Consider the following 22,921-nt stretch of genomic DNA (forward strand, 5'->3'; position numbering starts at 1 on the left):
TGGCCGGCACATAGTAACTGTGCTTGCCTAATTACTAGATGTCATGCCCCTTTTTCAAAATCCTGGCCTGTTCACAAAAACGAAATTCCCTTAAAATCTTAAAATAATTCTTCACCAAAAGATTTTCCGTTTAACTGTTTTTGGTATATAAGGAAAAATAAATTTATCTTGGAATAAATATGGAAATTAAACTCCCAAGTGGCTCCTGCTGTTAATATTTGTTTTACAGTAGCATCATGGAGACCTACAGAGCTGGGAATTGAACATATGCATAATAAGAAACAGAGAAATGACTTCTCTTCTCAGTTTGCAAATGTGCACCCGTGTATAACTGGTCACCATACGTAGCTTTGGAGTAACCAGTGTTATGTAGGCTTCTGCCTATAATCCCTCCATTCATGTTTTAATGCTAGTTGGTTCCATTCTGCTATTTGCAGAATTTTTATGTAACCGCAACAACACAACGAAAACACATGCAGAGCCCTGGGTACGTTATGATGACGAACTTTTTATATTATTATTATTTTATATCACCACCTTGATTTCTAGGCCCCTTCCCTATTCCCTGACCTCCCTATACATGTGCACATGCATTCGCTAACCTCCTGTTCTCACAGTTGTCAGTAGGAGTAAGTAAAGGTTCTAATGCAGCAAGTTAAGATGAGGAGAGAATGCTACAGAATGTCATCGGGTTTTCCTCTTCTGTTGTTATGCTTTGATACTCTCTACCTCTGATTTGCAGATGGGAGTGGAGTCCTTCATAATGGCTTGTCTAGCATTTGGCTGAGAGGAGTGAGTAGTGACTGACATTCCTGAAGATGTAATATAAATCGCTACTCTAATTCAGTCCATTTCCACAAATACAGGAAGCAATCATTCATTTCCAAACTCAGTTGTCCTGCATGGTGAATAATTTGGGAAAATATGGCATACTGACTATACGCCTATAACTAAGAATCTGTTATTCTTTGTATTATAGCCTCCAAGTTTTCAGGCATGGTTGATTCTTAAACTTCTGTAATACATGTGGGTGCTGAGAATTGAATAAAGCAATGATCTCTGCCATCATAATACTAATAATATGTAAATTCATAGCAATTATTTGCGCCTTGTCTGTATAAAAGTTAATCATATTGCCAACATTTAGGCCCCAACTCTGCAAACATTTATGCACTTGAGTAAAACTTCACACATGTGAGTAGCTCTATTGAACTGCATGGGACTGCTCACATACATAAAGTTTAGTCACATGTTTAAATGTTTTCAGTATCAAAGATGTAGTATTCCTGTAACAAGGACCTGGGAGGAAAAGTAGCCCCAGGGGCAAAAGAAAAATGGAAATTACCACTAGACTAATTTTGTTGGAAGTCAGAGTTAGAAAGATGGCAATTAGGACAACTACTTAATGCGTACATTTTTTTAAAAAATTACCTATTTTATCCTTTTCTACGGACTGCTATTTTTACAATCCTTATGAAGAACAGAATTGCGATCTGCCCAATGATCCCAGACCATGATGTTTGAAACCTGATGTTAAAATTGTACTGTGATTGGGTTCAATTCAGTGCAGCTGCGGAGAGGGAAGTAGAGGGGAAGAGCTTGCTGTAACCCATCTCTCCTTTCCTCCCAGCTGTGGGGCAGCCTAAAGGCTACTCTGAGTTCCTCCTCAACTCTGGCATGTCTTCTGTGCCCATTGTGGGGCAGCAGGTGGAAAGAAGGCAGTTATGGCCAGCTGCTACTGCTTAGCATTCCACCTGCTGAGGGTATGCTCAGTTGACTGACTGAAGCAGGTTGAAGACCCCTTTGTGTCACTGGCTTCTTTGTTTGGGTATTATTGGCAGCACAGATTCTGCTGTCACAGTAGCTCTTGGAATATATTACTAGGAATTAATAATGTAGAGTCAGCAGATGGAGCACAAAACATTGTCTTGTGGATTGTATTAAAAAGTAGTGAACTGCCATTTTTGTGGGGTTTTCTCTAATTTGCCTGTGATGATGTAACTGTTTTGTTTTGTTTTGTTTTGGTCTAAGGACTTTGTGATATCCATAAAATTTGTGTGTCAGTGTCCTCTTTAGTGGATTATATTAGTTTAGGATGGTCCTATATTTTTTGCTGCTTTTGTTCTTGCATTTGCTCATGTTTTGTTTGTAAAAATCATTTAGAAAATAATTCAAAACTTTTGAATAAGTCAGTATTTTTTCAAGTCGGAGCACAAATAATCAGACAAGTTCTCTTTATTTACATGATACTGTAAGTGCTTGATGGTAACATGATATTTACATGTTGAATCACCATGTAATTACACAGCACATACCTGATTATTTCAGTCTCCAAAATGAGAGTGTAGGTTTCACAATAATTACTTTTGGACCTAATATGCACAATTACCAGTCTACCATGATATATCCAGCATATATATGCTATATATATGTATGTTGTTGTACTATATAGTATTTGTTCAATAGATGTCTATGTAGCTGAAATTTGTAATGCATAGTAAATCGTGTCGTATTTGAGCCCTGTAATTTAACATTGCCAAATGATATTATAATCTTTATGCTATAACCATATTCTATATAAAACTAAAATAATACATTTAAATAAACCACGTGTGTCATATATATCCTGAAAAAGATATAAAAACTGTAAATGGTATTGAGAACATATCTAATATGTAATTTAAAATTAAAATAGCCATTTGAAAATATTTAGAGATTTTGCAGCTAGCAAAATTCTCTTCTTTGCATCAGCAGCTTCCAAATTCCCAAAGATCAGTATGGCAGAGGAGCAGATTAAGAGGAGTTCCCTTTTTTCTACATATGGGCCCAAGCTGTAGACTTTTGGTCCGGAGACAAATTTCAAACTTTCCAAAATTCAGATATTCCTACAGCTTGGATATTGGTTTATCCCAGTATAGAGATGGGATCCATTTGCAAAATTTGGGTCCAGATGCAAGTACTAATTCTTGAACCCCCTCGCCAAAATTTACTCTTCCCCCTCTAAAAAGTAGAGCAATTTACACAGATGTCAAGCTGATATTTAGATTGAAATTTGTGGGCACCATCACAATGAAAAGTGACTCGTTGACCTGATTAACTCTGTAGGACAGAGAGATGAGGAAATGGTGCAATGTTGCTCTGTTTTCTCCAAAATCTGAGGGGGAATATTCGTCCTCAGAAGAGATGCTATCAGAGTCTGAGACTTGCTTTCCTCTAGTTTTAATGTCTCTTCGACTTCTCTAGACCTTGGCTTTGCTGAATAAGTTCCAATACTTACAGTGGTTTAGGTCAAGTATTTGGAAGCTAAACCAAATGCCCGGAGAACATGTATGGAAATTAAATAAGATGAAGGTTTATATTATTATTTTTCCTAGAAATTTCAGAGGGATTTTAATATGGGAGCATCTGCGTCCAAAAGGTCAAACATATTTGTTCATATGTAAACTCAAACAAATGTTGTTAATGATGATAATATTTATTAATACATACCTTAATAATAGACTCATACTCAGTTAAGAACACATGTAAGTATCTTCCAGTTTAGGCTAATAAATCGCAAGAAATATTACAGGTGTTTACAAAACAGTAAATATTTATATGGATTTTTAAATAGACATGACCCTGAACCAGAGCAACAGATACACTGTCTTCTTCTCTTCCCTGAACTTTGAAGAAGTTCAAATCCAAATTTTGCAAGGAGAGCCTCTCTACCAGGGTTGACAGCGACCCGTCTCTAATTTAACTATGTAAACTACTTAATGAACAATAATAAAACAGTTTATCGTAGACCTATGAAGAATGGAGACCAAATCACTTCAGCTCAGATCTCTCAAGCAGTCCCTTGATTTGTTCCTTGGCCAGTAAAATAGCCACATAAAACAGTTCCCTTTGTTAATAACCCTTTAAAGCAGCAACAACAACAAAAACAGGAGTGATTTTGCTTGCCAACTGACATTGCATGAATTGGAGTAGTCTTAGAGAGCAAACACATGGTTGGAGGTTGATTTCGTATAGACTTCAAATTCGGTCCTTCCATGTCTTGGCAGATCTGACCCTTCAAAAGTGGTGCATATTTCAGCTGCTACTATAGCTTTAGCCTTATTTTAGCAAGCCATGTTGTATCTGAGTTTGTTTTCATTTTGATTATAATAATTATTATTATATCTATATTTTATATAGCACTTGCATCTGAGGAGCTCAGTATTTTATAAAGGGGGGTAAGTATCATTATCCTATTTTACAGTTGCGGAAACTAAGGCATGGAGAGGCAGTGACTTGACCAAGGTCACCCAACAGGCCACGGAGCTGGGACTAGACCCCTGATCTAATGTTGTTAGCATGATGTTCTCACAATCAAATTAGAAACTAGAACCAACATCAAGACTAAATGGGATCAACAAAGCAGGTCTTCAAACCAAACTGAATTTGCTGACCATGCTTCAGATAGATAGTACCGTACTCTGTACTTGCGACATGCAAGCTCCAAACATTTTAGAAGTTTGATGGGAGATCCTCAACTGGTGTAAATTGTCACAGCTCTGAAGTCATGGCAGCTATGGCAATTTACACTAACTGAGAATCTCTTAGGTTCACATAAATGTCCAAAGCACAGAACCTTTGTTATATGAAAATTGGCCTGGAAGTCTGGCAAAGTCCAACTTTCTCATGAGATTTCCATTTGTTGGGTTTCACCAGGGTTTTCCCTGTGTTTGGATTCTTTCAGTCATGGCAGAACCCAAAAAGTGTAGTAATGTAAAAATGTATGTGTGTCTTTGTCTGTGTGGGTTGGTGGGTGTAAATTTAAAATTAACTCAACCTTTTTGGATAATGGTTCAGATCCTTGCCTTTAGCACTGTTTCATTCATCCTTGCTCTTTCCTTTTCCGTGGCTCACAAAAACATGCAAGTATCACCATCAAATAAACATTTTTTGTAGGTAACATTCTAGTGTTTGTTAATTTCATCACTTTAAAATAAACTTAATTACCTATTAATGTACGTGGTTTTTATAGCGTGGATCACATATTTTGTGATAGTTAGCAACAAGACTGCTATTTTTACTTGCACCAAGATACATTCTAGTTAATTGGTCAGTAGGATTAAAAACATTCAGATGCACTGAAAACATTTAATGGCCTCACACCTCACTTCCCATAAAGCTGTAGTTGTATTCCTGTTCTGCATCCTTTTAAAGCACTCAGCCAGCAATTTACTGATGTAACCAATTAGACTACAAAAGAAGTGAGATTTCAGAAGCTGTTTCAGAATTATTGGCTTCTGTTAGGTCTACAGCAAAGGAAGCTTAAATGCAACTTCAGTCATCTTGACTTGTTAGACTTACATTAATTTCATTTACAGTAATTATTCAAGTAGCTGAGCATTTAAGTGAGACTTAAGTAATACATAGAGCTGGTGCTGCACCTTTGCACAGAGTAAATTTCCTCCATAGACGATATCATAGTTAAGACCAAATACTGTTTGTTTCACTCACATGAATAGTCTCATTGCTTTGCATTAATCCTGGAAAGCATTACAGGTCTACATCAGAGTAGTGAAAAAATCTTGTATTGGCAGAGGAGTTAATTTGATGACTAGATGACATTTCTGTGTCAAACTTCTATAACTGCAGTGATCATTTCAAATTCATTCCTAGATATCATTGATGACCATTTTTTAAGACTAAGTGGTCAACTCACCTTTTTCTGTTCCAACGGCTTCTAATTTATCGTTCAGATTCACATATTTTTAAGTATAAGCAAGGCACAAAATAATATCCATATCTGTCACATCTTCATGTCACCACACATTTTTGGAGTGGAAGCTCTTCTCTTCTGGAGATGAAGAAACCATTTAAAAAGTCTGACTGGCCTAGGTCTTTAATTATTTGCTATGTTGAGATTACACAGACCCTTCAGCTGGATGCTTATGATAGTTTCAACCTTAAAGCAACTGTGGCCTTACAGAATTACAATAGTTACAATAATGCACAGAATAACTTATTAGATACATTAGGTGTTATATATTTGTAAGATTATAATAGTATTAAAGAATCCCTTCTGAGTTACGATTGGCATAACACTAGTATTAGATACACTGTTATATATACAGTAATAGTACATGAAAACAATACAGTTTCTTTGGAGAACAGAGGTAAAGAGAAAAAGGGGACATGTTAGAATGCCTTTAACATGGTATTAAACACAATAGATCTTGCCATGCTCACGTCTCTTACATTAGCCTACAAAAAGTTTGAAATCAACTGCCTATTATGATTTAAACAAGGAAACAAGTCTGAAAAATGTTATCTATATAGAACACATTGGCAGCGAGGGATTTACATTGGTGGCTTTTTATTTCCTTTTTGTGTTAAAAATGAAAACTTAGTAGTAATTGCACTTAAGATGACTTCAGGATTATGTCTCAGGAGAATTTTGAAGATTAACGTAAAAAAAGATCTTTTACAACCCTTTTAAAATGGCCTGGGAAAGGAAAATAAATGCAGGTGATCCTCTGATCATATTACACCAATTGAAAACTACTGAAAATAGTTTTCTGTAAAGAGAATTATGTATGAAATATGAACATCTAATTTTATATGACAACAAATGAACCTGAGTTTAGTAATCTACACCTTTTTTTCCTCATGTGTACTCCTGAAGGACATACTCTTAAAAGTAAGCAGCAAAATGCATTGGTCGGTTGAAGTTTGTGCTGCAATGAGCAGCTTATCTCTTATTTGAACTCGGCCAATTCAATAGAGTTTTATAAAGCATAGTTCAGAATACTTTTATGATTATTACTGGGCAGTCTACAATAGTAGGTGGTGCTGCAAAAGGCTCCTGCTTTACCGAATAGTCAGCTGCTTACTCTAACTATGCCAGAATCAGTCTAGCATTATAATCTACCCAGGATATATACAGTATCTGGGGCCTCATCTCAATTAAATCATGGATAGTTACATTCTATTAACCACCAGTCTTGCATTTAACAGCATAAAGCCATCTTTACCATTTCATTTATCCACAATCTCTGTTGGGTGGAGAGAAACACTCATCCTTCCCTTCTCATGAGATTTTTGCCCTCATGTGAAGAGGGTTAAGGGGACATTTTAACAGGTAAAAGGCAGTGAATAGATTTAACAGTAGAGAGAGTTATAAAGTTAGTGAGTGGCTACAATGTTATCGTGGATTGATTAATTTTAGAGCAATGCTAAGTGGCAGACAGCAGCTAAGGGAAAGAGTAAAAAGAGTGATTAGATAGAGGTATAGTGAATGGAGTAGCTGAAGAATTAATGAAAATCTGTGGTGCCTTCAGGAATTATAGAGCAATGTATTTGGTATCCTTGGAAGGGGGCCTGGTAAGACTAGGCCTCACAATAAATAGAGATATGGGTTATTTTTGTTGACCAGTATTTGTCTAGTTAGATGGCCTTTATTCTAAAAGTCCTGGAGTTCATTGTTGTATCAGAGTTTTCAACCTGGTCCAGACAGTCAGATGCATGATAATGGATAAATGAACAGAGAGACAGAGAGAGGGATACAGTATATTAAACTTTGTGTACATTCCCATTTTGAGGTCAAGGGGAAATTGATTGTAGTCCAACATGAGGAATGGAGATTGGTTTGAGGAACAAACTTGAAAGGATTGGCAGATTGTGTGGATAAGTACTCAAAGTTCATCAGAAGATTTTCTGAACTTTATCCAAAACTCATCCCTCTGCTCTGGAAACCAGACTGCAGATGAAGGATGCTTTCTAGTGAGAACTTTGGGTTGTGTAGAGCTGGTGTAGCAGGCGTACAATACACACCCATGGTGTAGGAGGCATGGCTAGAGCACCTCTGGGCTTAACTATCCCTGGCTGCTGGATCAATTCCTTGGGGCAATAGGCAGTTAGCTGCAAATTGGAACAGCCTTTTGTGTGCTTTTACTGATGCCAGGGACTTGAATGGTCCCCAGCCATACCCAGGATCGACCTTTGCTCCCCACTGGTCAAATAGAATTTGATGTGCTGTGTTATGTTTCCATATTATAAAGAACAGAACAGTTCTTATTACAGAACTCAGTCAGGTGTAGGGCCAAATTCTATAAGCCCGCTATGCAGAGAAATGCTATTTACTTCACCGACATTCAGTGTACAGATGGTTTATTGTATCAGGCCCGACATTTTTCTGTGTATCTTAGAAAGTTTAGAGTTATGCTATCAGGGTCTGAATCACCACTGAAGTCAATGGAAGTTCACTACATATTAACAATGACCATCTACGCATTGTTCTCTCAGTTACTAGGTTTACCGTGTATTGTAACTCTAAGTAAAAATGCATTCATTTTTCTTGCAACTTTAAGATTTGACAACACTAAGAGGGTTTCTTCCCCCCTCTCAGCAACCTCAGGTGCAATTCTATTTAAACTTCCCTGGGCGTAGTTACTGCTTTCAGATAAATCTGTCTCTCTTGTTTTGTGTATTTTCAGATTGCACTTGGTCACCTCATCAGCTGTTTCTTTAACTCTGTTTTTGGTAGGCAGAGGCCAAAATGTATACTATGTTGTATCTCAATATATAGAAAAATAACAGAGATTTTTTTGAATGCTTTGGTTACTAAGCATCCTCGCCCACTGCATAAGAGAAATAAGGAGAAAAAAATAGTTTTCTGAATAGGTGCATGTGTTTTGAGAAAATAAATATTGTAAAATCTGTGAATTAAACTATGAGCATTTAAATTAATCCATATGAAATGTACAGTAAATTGCAGAGGTAAACAGTCTTCTTCAAGGGAAAAAAAATTGTTGTTTTTTTCCCCCCAAAAATTAGGTCACAAGCCAACAATCTGACACTTGTAAACATGCCAAACTCTGAGTGTCATCCCTTATGTGATAGGTAAGGTCACCTGTCATGCACAAGAAACCCATAAGTAGTGATTCAGTTGCATGTTTTCTTTTTCTTCTCCAAAACAGCCTCCATTTCCAGGGACAGATTTAATAGTATGATTTACAACTCTGAGAGACCTTTGTCAAGGCCAGAAAAATGACAAACAATAAATATATGGAGCATTATGTTAACAGCCACAACACAATACCTTGTCAGTTACAGCTTGATAGCGATACATTTTAATTTTGTCTTTCATAAAAATCTTGGCATGTATTCCTCGTTTGAACACAAGCTTGGAAGTCAAGTGTGTCATCCAAGCATGCAGTTTATCACCCTCTATATTTTTTGTCCTTTTCATTTAATGTCATCTCTATGGCAACAGGCATCGCCCTGGAAATCATTTTCAAAACAGCTTATTTGTTGGAGGGGGCTGAGTGAGGTTAAAATATGTTTGGCTTAGGGAAACGTCAGTGGGAAGATGGCTTGGTTACATTTAATAGTCATCTGTGAGAAGTTCATGTTACCAGACACCAAACTATAGAGAGTGAGATAAGGAAGATTTCCTGGTTAGTGTGACTAGGTTTTTTTCTCTTAATTTTTTTTTTTACATGCTCCAGAGATCAATAATAAGAATAACCATTTGACTATTGAACTTTCCTTGCCAAGGAAATAGATATCTTAGTTGAACTGGCTAATAAATATACTCTTAATGGGCATATCTTAGAGTCCATATTTAAGGCCTGATTGTGCCATCAGACTTTAAGCCGAGCTCCTGTTGACCTAAAGAAGAGGCAACATGCTTTGTGGTGACTTCACTGGGGAATTCTCCTTATGTCATAGTCCTCAATTTTAGCTTGATCTTTAGTCAGGAGTTTGCCTAAGAGTTGACATAGTAAAATCTTCCAGATTTGTCCCATTGTTACTAAGCCTTTAAGTTAGGGGCTGATACTGCCATTCTTATTTACATTGACTAGTACTTTACTCTATGTAAACTTTGACTGACTTCAGTTGAATTACTCATGAAGTAAGGTATTACTCAATATGAGTAATGGTGTCAAATCTGGATCTTTAGTAGTATGAAAAGGAAGTTGGAACAATCTGGCCCCGTCTAGATATTTAAAACCTGATTGTTTTAACATTAATAGTACTTATTGCTCTTGAACAGAATCTCTCAAACTTTTTATGAATATTTAATTAACGGAGATGGATGAATTCTGCAAAAAGTATCTTTTTTAATTTTTTAAATGAAGTGTCTTTGACAATATGCTTGCCAGTTTTGCACACTAGTTCCATGAATATTCTAGCAAACATGTACAGTGGAGGAAATAGTCATATAAACAGCAAAGTTCATGCAAATATTTGAGAATACTCACAGGAAGTAAATTTTGAATTTGTAAATGAATTTGAGTTTGCACCAGAAACCTGATTCTAAGAGGGAACCATCAAAATTGTGTCCAATCAAAAGTAACCATCACTGCTCAGATTTTCAAGTATCTGATGCAAAGGACTGCTGCAAACAATCTAAATATCAATAATTTTTTGAAAAAAATATTCTGCAAGTATTTTGAAAGAAAATTGTAAATTGAAGGACAGTAAATAAATAGAAAAGAGGCAAATTCAGTTAGAGTCACTACAAATTATCTGTTCATTTTTATTGGTAAATTAAAGTTCACAACACTCCTATAATGCTACCATTTTGCAGAAGGGTAACGGAGACATCAAGGGACTAAGCAAATTGTCTGAAGCCTCACAGTGAATCAGTGACAGAGCAAATGACGAAACAAAGGAAGTTTCAATTGTCATCTTCTGCTTTAACTCTTTTAGACAAGATTTAGAGGGAAAACAAACAGATAAGATTAGGGATAGGATGACCAGATGTCCCGATTTTATAGGGACAGTCCTGATATTTGGGGCTTTTTCTTATATAGTTGCCAATTACCCAAATTACCTATTGTCTCTGCACAATCACCTCCCATCCCCTATCCCGATTTTTCACACTTGCTATCTGGTCACCCTAATTAGGGATGAAAGGCTGGTTGGGGCCTTAACTACTGAGATACAATTACGTCTCTGTAATTTATCAATATGTTCCAGGTTTTCCCAAGAAATCAAGGTTGCTTTCACATAAGTAGCCACCATTATCAATACAGTAGCCTAATATGTATCCTATAGCATGTTCCGGCAAGATAGGATTCTCAGGAATGTTTCACCCTCTCCCCACACTGAACATATAAATATATTTAATTTTAATGTAAATTTCATAAAACAACACATTTGCTCTGTTTCTTTATATGAAATTCAGAGCAATCCAGAAATGTCTTTGCGTAAATTCCACCAAGTTTTACTTTAAATATCTTGCATGTTTTGGCTTTTGAGACTTTTTTTAATTGCCCTTTCGCATGATAACTGTAGTTATCCAGCACCAGGGCTGGCATCAGACACTCCGACTGTAAATTTCACTTCCAGCCTCTTTACAATAAATAAATAGATCTGGAATTCCACCTTAAACACTGTGGCTTTCTGTTTGTACTAAACTGAACTTCTTGAAAGAGTACTAGGAGGTGTATTACGTGAAGCAGTGGCAGAGCTAGTATATAACATGTTTGCTATATGCTTAGTTGTTACGGAAAAGCCTTAATTTATTGAAATTATTCAGGGCTTTGGAGTTATGCTCCAGCTCCACTCCAGCTCCAGGCAAAAACCTGCAGCTCCACGGCTCTGGAGCTGCTCCGCGGGCTCCGCTCCAAAGCCCTGACATTATTTTCTCTTTCTGAAAGTTCCATGGCAGCTAAATGCCACTTGCAGGGCAACCCAATGTGAGTGATGCTTACTATTTGCACTTTAACACTGTAGTCTTGTAAAGTATTAGATGTGCGCAGTCATGGATATGAGCACCTGTAGTAGCCATTAACTCAGCCCTCAAAACTTCTGCATGTTGTATTTAAAAAAAAATGCAAAGAAATCCCAAAGCAGTTCCATCATTAGTGTTTCCAGACATTTAAAAACTCCAACAGTGTCCCCATGCATTGATAATTTCAGTGATATTCTTCACTGCAAAGGCTGCAGAACAAAAGTTGGTCTTCAAAAGTAATTATTGGCATTGCTGCCGAACAATTTAGAGGGAGGGAGTCTGTAATTCTCCTGCCAACATTGAGCAGGTCAGTCCTCTCATGTCTGTCTGTACACACACACACACACGCTTACAGAATGAGTTTCCATTTCTTAGCACCTGGTACAGGGAACTTGCCATCAAACCATACAGCACATGAACATAGGAAAACAACAGATGAAAGAAATTATAGCAACTTTCCACATCATCTGGATTGATGGTCATCATCACTGGGGGTTTGCTGTGGGGAGCTTCTGCAAGAAGGGGATTATATGGAAAATGGGCTGGTGAAAGATGTGGGATATAAAGTACCCCAAGGGAACACATCCTTTCTGGTATGTTTCCATTAGTTAACACAATGGCGTGTAGTGGTTTCAGTCATTCAGCTTGAACAGACAGACACAAATACACTTGTATATTAAGGCAGTCCAAAGGAGGGGGAGGAAGGGTAACAGTTTTCTTTGTAATAATTCAGAACATATGGTAAAAATATTGTTTGTTATGGCTCGTGGCCTTATGATGTTTAATTTAAAATAGATTTTCCTAAATAAAAAATGGACTTCATAACATATGGATATTAAAATAGTACCATTCTGTTTCTCATCATTGTTAAAAAGTAATGTTTTTAAAATGTTCTATACCTTCTTGGCTGGTTTTCTTCCTTTCATCAGAACTGAAACCTGCCATTTAGCAATAAAGAAGCATGTGGGGGGGGGGGGGTTGTGGTGTCTCCTATTAAGATCTCTGAGTCTCTTCCCTCTGCAGCTTTTGTACCATCTCTATAAGCCATTTTTACCTGTTTCCTCTGCACAATAACTTTGAATTCAATACTCAAAAAAGCTCTAAAAAGTTAAGATTGGCTACTGTGAAATGATGGCAGAGAATGTTCTTGATGATGTAACCGCTCATTAAATTTGAACAGATTGTTTCAACAGCAAACTTCTATCAAGCAGAAATCCAGGTGCCTTCTTACTTTCCAATCACCTCTCCCTTGGTTTTTTTGCTTCCTCTTGTGAGAGATTAATAATACCACCTTTTATCAATTGGGAGAACTTCTGGGGATTTGATCAATACTGTAAACTTAATAGATACTTTGGGAGAATATTGTGAAAAAACAAAAATAGTCCCATGAGATTTTATGCATCTGATGAAGTGAGCTGTAGCTCACAAAAGCTTATGCTCAGATAAATTGGTTAGTCTCTAAGGTGCCACAAGTACTCCTTTTCTTTATGTCATTATTGTTATCACACCTATTTGAACTATGCAGCAGTGAATAGTAAATATAACCATTTTTAAATGAACTTAGGGCCTGATTTTCATAAGTGCTAAGCATGAGCACCTGCAGTTCCCACTGATTTAAAATTGAGTTGTCCTCAGCATTTCTGAAAATCAGGACCCCGATTTTTTTATATATATGTCAGTCTAGGCTAGTCACATCCAACTCATTTTAATTTGTCAATAGAATTCCAAACGTGGGGGCGATAGCTTTCATAACCTTGTTTCCATAAAGAAAAGGGTGCATTTGTTTGTTTTCCACTTTACACTGGATCTGTGTTGGGGGAAAATCTTCATACTGTGCAGTTTTATCCTTCATACTGGTAACAGACGGAACTGTACAGCAGATCAAACGGGACGGCACACTTTGTGGTGAAACCTGCAACGTTTGTGTTTATGATGTCATGACAGCAATGAAGAACTTTTGCTGGAAAATCTGACACTTGAGAAATGGTTTCATATTAGAGCAGGATAGAAAAGAAAGCTGATAGTGGAGTCTCTAGAGGTTGTTGGTAATCCTTTCATATGAGTGGCCAAAGAACAATGGCCCACTTCCTGATATGGGTTTAGCAACATTAAGGTACTAAACCAATTGTTTAAAACTCATTCACCCCTGTAATTTTTCCATGGGTCAATGGATGTCAGCCAGGGCTGGAGATAGTCTTGTAATGTCACAAGAAGCTCCATCCAGCTACCAGATTTCAGTCCTGCTTGGTGGGGGTGTGGGGGAAGCCCCCTGATTGGCTGCCTTCCCTGCTTCCCTGCCATCTGGGGAAGAGCAGCCAATCAGGGCTGCCTCAGGAGCCAACTCCATTCTCCTTTCTCTCTTCCCCCTACTCCTCCTGTGAGCACAGGACAGTTCCTCTGTTTCTCTCCCTCCCTGCAACACCCAGACTGGGAAGGGGGAGAGGGAGGTGAAGAACCCCTTCAACTGCCCCCCAACCTGGAACTGGCAGAAGGGGACCCTGCTGCAGCTTTCCAGTCCTGGGAGAGGGGGTGAAGAACCCCTGGAGCTGCAGGAGGAGCCGAAGTGAAGCTGGTGGGTGGGGGGTGTATGACATACCCAGAGTACAATCTAGACTGGAGTGTAGTTGTGCCTCTCCTGCCCTATAGCCTGGGGTGCCCTTTACTCTGCTTTGCTGCTGTAGCCTCCAGTCAGTGTGTAAGTCACTCCCAGCCTGGTCTGTATGTACCTGCAGCCTGCCAGTCACATCTCAGCTCTTACCAGCCTGAATTACACTGCAGGAAATGTATGTCCTGTACTGGCCAGCCCTCTCCTGAACAATACAAGCTTATCTAAAGTCCATCATTTCATTAATAGAAATGATATGCACAAATACATATAGAGCGATTACAAATAGAGCGATTTTAAGCAAATACAGGTAATGAGCCATAATAGTCAGAAGTGGTTACAAGAAAAATAAAGATAAAATGCAACTAATGCCTAACTTAACAAACTGTTACATTCAAAGTAAAGTTTTTCTCACCAAATGCTCTCAACAGTCTTACTGGCCGAACTTCTTAGGCCAGGACTACTCCTCCTGTGTAATAGCTGCTTCCATTGTTCCTTCTCTTGCAGTGAATCAACGGACGGGGTGGTGGTGGATGGGTGGCGTCCATTGGTATTCTTCTTTTTATAGTCTTGTCCTCCCTTTGAGAAGTATTTTCAGCTGGGAGTATGGTGCCAGGCAGACTGTGTGTACGGTAACCCCATGCTGTTTCTTTGCTAAGTAGATTTTCTCCCATGCCCCTTTTCCTGCCAATGAATAGCCACTTAGCAGGTAATAGCCGATTGACCTTGTTTCCACCTGGCAGAGAAGTTAGCTTGCCCTTTGTCTCTGTGGACCTGGTTTGGACACTCCACAGACTTGGAATGTGTGTTAGTAACACTAAACAGTGGAATCTTATAACTTTGTGTACAATGTTGCCACACGTATTTAATCAGGACAGTAATTACCATCGTGTGCAGGAGGTGAATTCAGGGCAAAAGTATGTCATGGGGATGAACAGATTTGATGTGGGGGCTGGGAGGTAAGCAGATGGGGGAGCAGAATTAATGGGGGGCAGAGGGCTTGCAGAGTGGGGAAACAAAATCACCGTACTCTCTACATCTGGGAGAGTTGGTGACATGAATTGTCACACACATCCTGGGGGTGGGGAGAGTTCAAAAATCAAAAGATAGACCAAAACTACAATATAATCTTTTTAAAAGTGATTTTTGGCCCAATCTTGTGATTTTTTTTTTTGAGGCAGTCTAACGCATAACTTCTGTGTCTTTGGGGTTGGCAATACTGTTGCTATAGTGACAAGCTTTGGCTGGAAAGTGGCCAATGGTGAAATCAGCAAAACTGAAACCATTAGTGTGTCCTATTTTTCATGTAAGTATTTGCAGTCAAATAGTTTTACAGCAGCTGCAATGGTGGCCACTGGGCTGTAGGGAGAATGTTAGCTCTGGAATCTCAGCAACTGCATCTCAGTGAGACAGATCCAGACCCAGAATAAATAATCTAAGGCATTTCTGTCTCTGACATCATACTTTTTCCAGTCGTCGTCCTGGAAGGCATGCTGTGCTGCTTGGTATGTTGTTCAGAAATGAAAGTGAAACAGCAACAGACAGGATGATAAGCTTTTTCATCTGACATAAAAGTAAACTGTTGAAATTCTAGATCCAATAGAAAAACAGGAGGGAAAAAAATTATAAAAACTTCCAAATATTTTCCCATTTATTTATTTTTGGGGGGAGGGTAAACATTTTTAAATGTTGAAAAATTTCATCATTTTGAAATCTGATAAATTTCAACCAGCTGTAAATCTTGTTCTAACTCCTCCCCCCCTGAAAATATTTTCATTCCCCCATTTATTTAAATAAAATTGATATAAAATTTCACATTAAAAAAATATGGACCAGCTTTATGAAATATGCTGACTTTGAGTATATCCGATCATCTTTAATGCATTTGAACGATGCTTAGCTCCACTACAGATGATGGAAGTAAGACTGCTGACGGAAGTGTGTAGAGAGGGGGGCAACAGAGAGCTAGGTGATATTTTGTCAACTAGCCAGAGCCTTAATTTTAAGTAACCTTCATGGTGTGCCTCATTTTTTTTTAAAAAAAATGTAGCTAATTACTCTAAAATATCCAGAGAAAATAAAAGCTTGTGACATGATTTTCATTTTAAAACAATTCCATTTTTAAAATGTTATACCACAAATTGTTTTCACTGAGGTGAATTGCACACAGTATGTGCTGTACATTGGCCAGTTGTCTGTGGCATATTTTTACTTCATCCTGTTGACTCCTGCAAAAGCTATTTGCATACTGCAATCACAGTAGGCTAGAATTAAGTGCAGCTCTTTAGATGGGGTAGATCTAAATTCAAAGTATCCAAACGACTACCTTGTGGTTGCAATCACAGTGAATTGAATGATCATTCATTATTCTTTCGTGTTAATCACTTCCTTCCCCCCAGCAAGCAGCCTATCTTTCCACTGAGAAGTGCGGAAACCAGCTACTCGCTTTTATTCATTGAAAAAAGTGTGATGGCTAACTTGAGGATATAGCATGAATCACACATCTACAAGAAGGCAAAAGGTAGTTCAGTGCTAGTTTTCACTTGCAGAAATTCCCTATGCAAATGAAAGATGCTGGCCTATTTGAACAACAACAAGAAAAAAGGAATACAGTGTCTTAATTTTAGGTTACTCTAATGCAAATAATCCCGTTTTAAATAGGTTGTGGTTAAAATTTGCTGCTGATGTAAGTTTCTAACACAAGTTCTAACACGAAGTTCTACTGCAATGGACATTGCCTTTTTATGGCTCATGGCATCATAACACTGTGCTGTACTGATTGTCAAGAACAGGTTTATTGATAAAATATATGTGTACCTCATGCTGCTCGAAGTAATAATGATAATAGCAGTAAGCTTGGTTAATGGAGTAAAACAGAAATAACAAACAATAACAAATTGTTCTATTAATCCCTTAAACCTCCAGAAGCATTAGGATTAAAAATTCAGTCAGGTGAAAGGGCTAATCAAGCATTCCTTCATGAGAGACCAGATCCTCTTTTAGCAGATGCTCATTTTTTGCAAGCCAAAAGCATAAAATGTTTGCAAGTCCAAAGTGATAGCCTGGCAAATTAATTATTCAAGTTGTTCTTAAGTGTTCTGTGTGTCAATGTAAGTTTGAGCTTTTGGTTAAAGATTAATTTATGACCCGTAAATTACTGCTTGCATTTGTAATTTACAATAGCGAATTTTATAACTAAGAACACAATTGTGCAACACCACAGGATAGATAGAAACTGGCTGGATATTTTTTAACATACAAATGTACTTGCATGTGTTTGTTTTACCAAGAATTCAGTACATTATAAATTAACCTGGATGGATAGTTAGCTTGTAAGTTGCAAGAGAACCACTGCACACAGTAGTGCCCTGTATTTAGGAAGGAATTACCTTCACAGAAGTTGTCATAAAACATTGTGGATTTTTCATCTTGGAGATGAATAAAAACTCTTCTGTGCATCCTTTAAAGAAACAGATAATTGATCACATGCAGGTCCTTCTGAACAACTTGACACCAAAGGATTAATGACTTCAGTGGCATCGCTGCACAATGATGCCACAGAGAGAGGGTGGCTAAGGAAAAAGGGGTGTGGCTGGAGCTTCCCTATACCTCTCGAATCCCAGGCTGCTGTAATGTTCCCGTAACTGATGGCTGCTCTGATTTACAGTGGGGACTGAACCTATTCCCAGATGGTCCAGGTTTGGGGGTGGGGAGATGCTGAGTAAAGGGAACCTCTCGAGCTGTGCCTAGCACTTTTTGGCTGCAGTCGAGGAGCAGGGCCTGGGCATTGTTGAACTGGTTTTGATAAAGTAACATCTTATTTGACCTAAACCTCCAGTCAGAATTCAAACCCACACCCTTTCTGGAAGTTAGAAAAACTCTGATCTCCTTCTGCCCCCCATTAATGCATATCCGTGCTCTTCCTATGTTTGCCCGGCAGAGAAAGTCCTGAAATACTGTTGAAATTATACAGAAATTGCATAACAACACTGCTAAATGCTTGCTAGTCAAACAGTGCCTAAAGAATCAGTTGTTCCCATGGAAAAATGCTTTTCTGTTAATCTCTATTGTTATCTGTAAAGTAATCCCTTCAGATTGTTCTGTCAGAGTAGCAGGCTTGCCCTGTTGCATTCTCCAAACTTCATTTGCAAATTCCGCCACACCTTTTCATTGGTTTATCCATCCATTCTGTTACACACCTCTGTCTCAGTAGTTTGTCAGCCATTGTGGAGACTGGGATGAAATAATTGTGAGCCAAATTCATTATATCAATAGGCTTTTGTCTTTTCCAGTAACCACACAACCTCTGTGTGTTGGAAAGGTGGGAAACAATAGTTTCAGGGAAATCTGCAACCGCTGTAGATAAGAACATAAGAATGGCCCTACTGGGTCAGAGCAAGGGTCCATCTAGCCCAGTATCCTGTCTTCCGACAGTGCCCAGTACCAGGTGCCCTAGAGGGAATGAACAGAACAGGTAATCATCAAGTGATCCGTCCCCTGTTGCTCATTCCCAGCTTCTGGCAAATAGAGGCCAGGGACACCATTCCTGCCCATCCTGGCTAATAGCCATTGATGGACCTATCCTCCATGAATTTATCTAGTTCTTTTTTGAAATCTGTTATGGTCTTGGCCTTCACAACATCCTCTGGCAAGGAGTTCCACAGATTAACTGTGCTGTGTGTGTGAAGAAATACTTCCTTTTATTTGTTTTAAACCTGCTGCCTATTAATTTCATTTGGTGACCCCTAGGTCTTGTTTACTACTTCTCATAACACAACACTTCCTTATCTACTTTCTCTATACCAGTCATGATTTTATAAACCTCAATCATATCTCCCCTTAGCCGTCTCTTTTCCAAGCTGAAAAGTCCCAGTCTTATTAATCTCTCCTTATACCGAAGCTGTTCCATACACCTAATAATTTTTGTTGCCCTTTTCTGAATCTTTTCCAATCCCAATATATCTTTTTTTGAGATTGCGCGACCACATCTGCACACAGTATTCAAGATGTGGGCGTACCATGGATTTATATAGAGGCAACGTGATATTTTATGTCCTATTATCTATCCCTTTCTTAATTATTCCCAGCATTCTGTTAGCTTTTTTGACTGCCGCTGCAGCCTTTGACGCCCTTTCATGGGTGTATTCTGGCCACCATTTTCAAACGAGGGTGCCTAAAATAGGACTCATAAATTCAGATTTAGACACTTCAATACAAGTTTGGCCTGATTTTTAGAGGAACTGACCGACTTTTGCTGCTAGTGCTGAGCACCTTTGAAAATCAAGCCACATTTATTTAGGTGCCAAAATGGATTTAGGAGCCTAACTCTAGGCCTCTAGGTTCAAAAATGTTGGCTTCTGACTTAAAACTTTCTTAACGCTAGTAATGCAAGAAGTTTGAATTATAACAGAACTAGTTCTGCTAGTCTCACTGATAGATAAGAGCTCAGACTGGGTGGTGGGTACTGCCAGATCCTCAGTTGCCATTGCTCCCAGTTGAAAAGAGGGAGAGAAAAGTTTCAAACAATCATAGTTTTATTTTTCCAGGCTGAGCACCATGACAAAGAGACAAGTTTCATCATATTTGTTTAGCAAGGTTTTCAACAGGATTCTTTTCAGCTCTCTTTTTATCCATGATTCCAAACTGTATTGCCAGTACTATGAACAGGGCTCTCTAATCATGGTATCACTGTCTATGGTAGACTCCCAGAAGGCTTCTAAACACTGGATGTCTGGCTGGCTGCTTTCTGCTGTTTATTTGAAGCATAAACTTTGTATGATTGTTTTGTAGTGGCTGTCCATCAAATGTCAGATTCTCCCAGAAATATTCTGTTCTAGTACTAAAATGTCATTAGTGCAGTGACTTCTATAACTTAACTTCCAAGGCATTTCCTGCTTTCTTTGTTTTTCTTACTGCATCATGCAGAGAGGAGAAAATCTTTAAGCACCGTCACACCACTGACTTCTAATACTTTCCAGTGTTAACTCATACCAAATGTTCTGTAGGCCACGCATGGTGTGTGTATGTGTGTGTGTGGGGGGGCATGTGGAGTCACGTGCCCACCAGATTTGCTGCTTGGCTTGTACTGAGCATGCTCACATGGATTGAGCATGCTCAATAACATTTTGCTGAAGCCAGCTGCCTCAGTCGGCTCCTCCACTACCGGTAAGCACTGGTCATCAACTGGAACTAAGCTTTCAGAAAAAATGTTACCAATTACAATCTGTCCCACGGTTATTGATTGAAGTAATTTCTACTATCCTCTCCCCTGCCCCATCTTTTTCTTAATTTTATTTTTCTTGTGAAAAATAAACTTTCAGATGAGGGTGATAGGTTCTGATTCGGCTCATGTCACTAATATATGGTAGATTCCAAAATTCTATGAGCCCAGAGATCTGTGAGACCTGCAACATACTAGCCAGCTTGATAGATTTAAGATGGATTGGATGTAAAATTGTGGAAGACTTTTATAGTTTAGAGTGAAAAATATATTTCATGTGCATACCACTGTCGATCACTTTTTCAATCCATGATGGGGCAATAATTTTCCATCATAAACTTTGTAATATTTCTCGTAGACCAGATTATGTCAAATCTTTGATCAAGTCTTTGAGCCAGATCCTCTGCTGATGTAAACTGGCATAGCTCCGTTGACTTCAGTGAAACTGTTCTGATTTACCCTTTCTGAGGATCTCACCCATAGGACTAAAGGAACTAGACTGTGCAAAAATGCACTGGGAAGGTGGCAGACCTATAGCTGGTCATCTGCAGAAGGGAGTAAATGCTGCACCTTCTTTAAAGACGATGTATAAGCTGGGAGCTCCCGTGGGCCCTGAAGCTTGCAAGTTTCCTGCTTGTAGCATGGGCACCAAAAGGACTGCAAAAATAGGGGTAGCAGGGCAACGGGCAAGGAACCCAAAACGGGCCAGATTTGAGTGCAGTTGCAATCCTTTGTGTACAGGTCACAGCATTACTTGCTCAAATTTGGCCTGGCCACCTCTCCATCCAGACCAAATGTGAGTGGTGGTGTGACCTTGTGCACAAGGTTGCAAAGCCACCCAAACTCAGCCTGACTACTTCAGATTCTCAAAAGTGTGTGTTGAAGTGGGGGGAGGAGGAAGGGGTCGGGCAATGACCCTTTGCCCATGCCCCCTATCCCGCCATCCCTCCTGTCTATAGTGCCTATGTGCTGTGGAGGTGCATGTCCACAGTATTGCGCTTCGTCCTCTCCGTAATATGAGACTGTGGCTATGTAACTGTGTGTTTTGTTGCATGTCAGCTGTTGTATAAATGAGTGAGGCCGAACAGTCTTTCCCAGTAGTACATTCTAAAGAGGAGAACAGAGCACATGCTCCATCAGCTTAATTTTTGCAAAGCATTAGATTCTTTGCAGCTAGACATACTTATTGTTTTATGTGGCTAACGTGGCCCATTTCCTTCCTGTAGGAGGATGATGAAGGTGATGGGAAATGGGCTTGGGGTTTTATAAATATGGCGGGGGGAGAGGGGATTGGTGGTGTTTTGGTGAATATTTTTAATCACAGACATATGAGAAGGAAGCACGGTATGAAATGAAAGCACGTGCTTGTTTGAAAGGACTAGCGTATATACAAGGTTACTATTCTCCTCCCCCATTTTCTGCAGTTTATTTGTAGCTAAAGATTAGCTATATACTTTGGTAGAAAGGGCGTTTTGTTCCAGCAATAAAGTTAGATGCTGCTGATAAGAAGAGCATATGGGAGTGTGATCATCTTTTATTTTGAATTGAAGTTATTCCTTTGGAGAAAGAGTTCGTTTCTTTTACGTTTTAATTATGATTTCAGCTCACATAAATTGTTGTCTTTCAACTCTAAATATTCCTTCAGGTTCAGACTATTGTGAGTGTCTACTTTGTGCGTATTGTTAACATGCTCAGTAGAGCTACACGTACATCCCACAAGCTATAGTTTGCTTGGAAACACCTGTAATTAACACATTCAAGTTTCAGGGCTCCATGTATTATTGAAATCAGAGAAACAAAGATGTATTTCATTTTTTTTAGGTGATTCATCAGTTCCTCCCCTCTTGCCTACAGATGTCTAAATTTCAGCTCTCTGAGAAGCTGCAAAACATGAACTGGCATAAATATATTGAGTCAGAGCAGGCCAAGTGTTGAAGTATAATACTGCCAATAGTTCAGTGTCAACAGTCTTAACCTTCTTTCCGGTAAGTGTGTCATTAACAGCTGCTCTTTGCCCTCGGGTGCTGAAGAAAAAAGCCTGGTAACCAAACACCTCCAGTTCTACTTAAGTAGCTACCAAAATGCTTAGTTATCTTTCCAGGGAGCTCAATCTGAGGATGTAAAAACATTTCCTTCTGCTAGTGAAATGGTGAATTGTCCAACTAAGGTTCCAGTCCTGTTCCCACTGAAATCAGTGACAAAATTTCCCCTGACTTCAGTGGCCCAGAATCAGTCCCCAAATGATCAGGTACCCATCGTTAAGTCCCTTACGTGTGTTTGAACACACACTCCCACACACACATTTGTGTACAAAAATGAACATAAGGGAGAATCCACTTGGCTGTTTTTATGTGGCACTTCAGAGAAAATGGTGTGCCAC

General features: G+C 38.7%; 1 long non-coding RNA gene across 1 annotated transcript in view; it reads left to right on the forward strand.

Annotated features, from left to right (window-relative positions):
* Positions 1 to 22,393, forward strand: part of LOC141996527 (uncharacterized) — a 261,493-nt gene extending 239,100 nt beyond the window's left edge. Inside the window, exon 5 of the long non-coding RNA XR_012641557.1 lies at positions 22,363 to 22,393. This is a non-coding gene — a long non-coding RNA (uncharacterized LOC141996527). The remainder of the gene's footprint in view (positions 1 to 22,362) is intronic.
* The last annotated feature ends 528 nt before the right edge of the window (positions 22,394 to 22,921 follow it).

The sequence above is a fragment of the Natator depressus genome, chromosome 12 (assembly GCF_965152275.1).
Source record: "Natator depressus isolate rNatDep1 chromosome 12, rNatDep2.hap1, whole genome shotgun sequence".
NCBI classification, from domain to species: Eukaryota; Metazoa; Chordata; order Testudines; family Cheloniidae; genus Natator; species Natator depressus.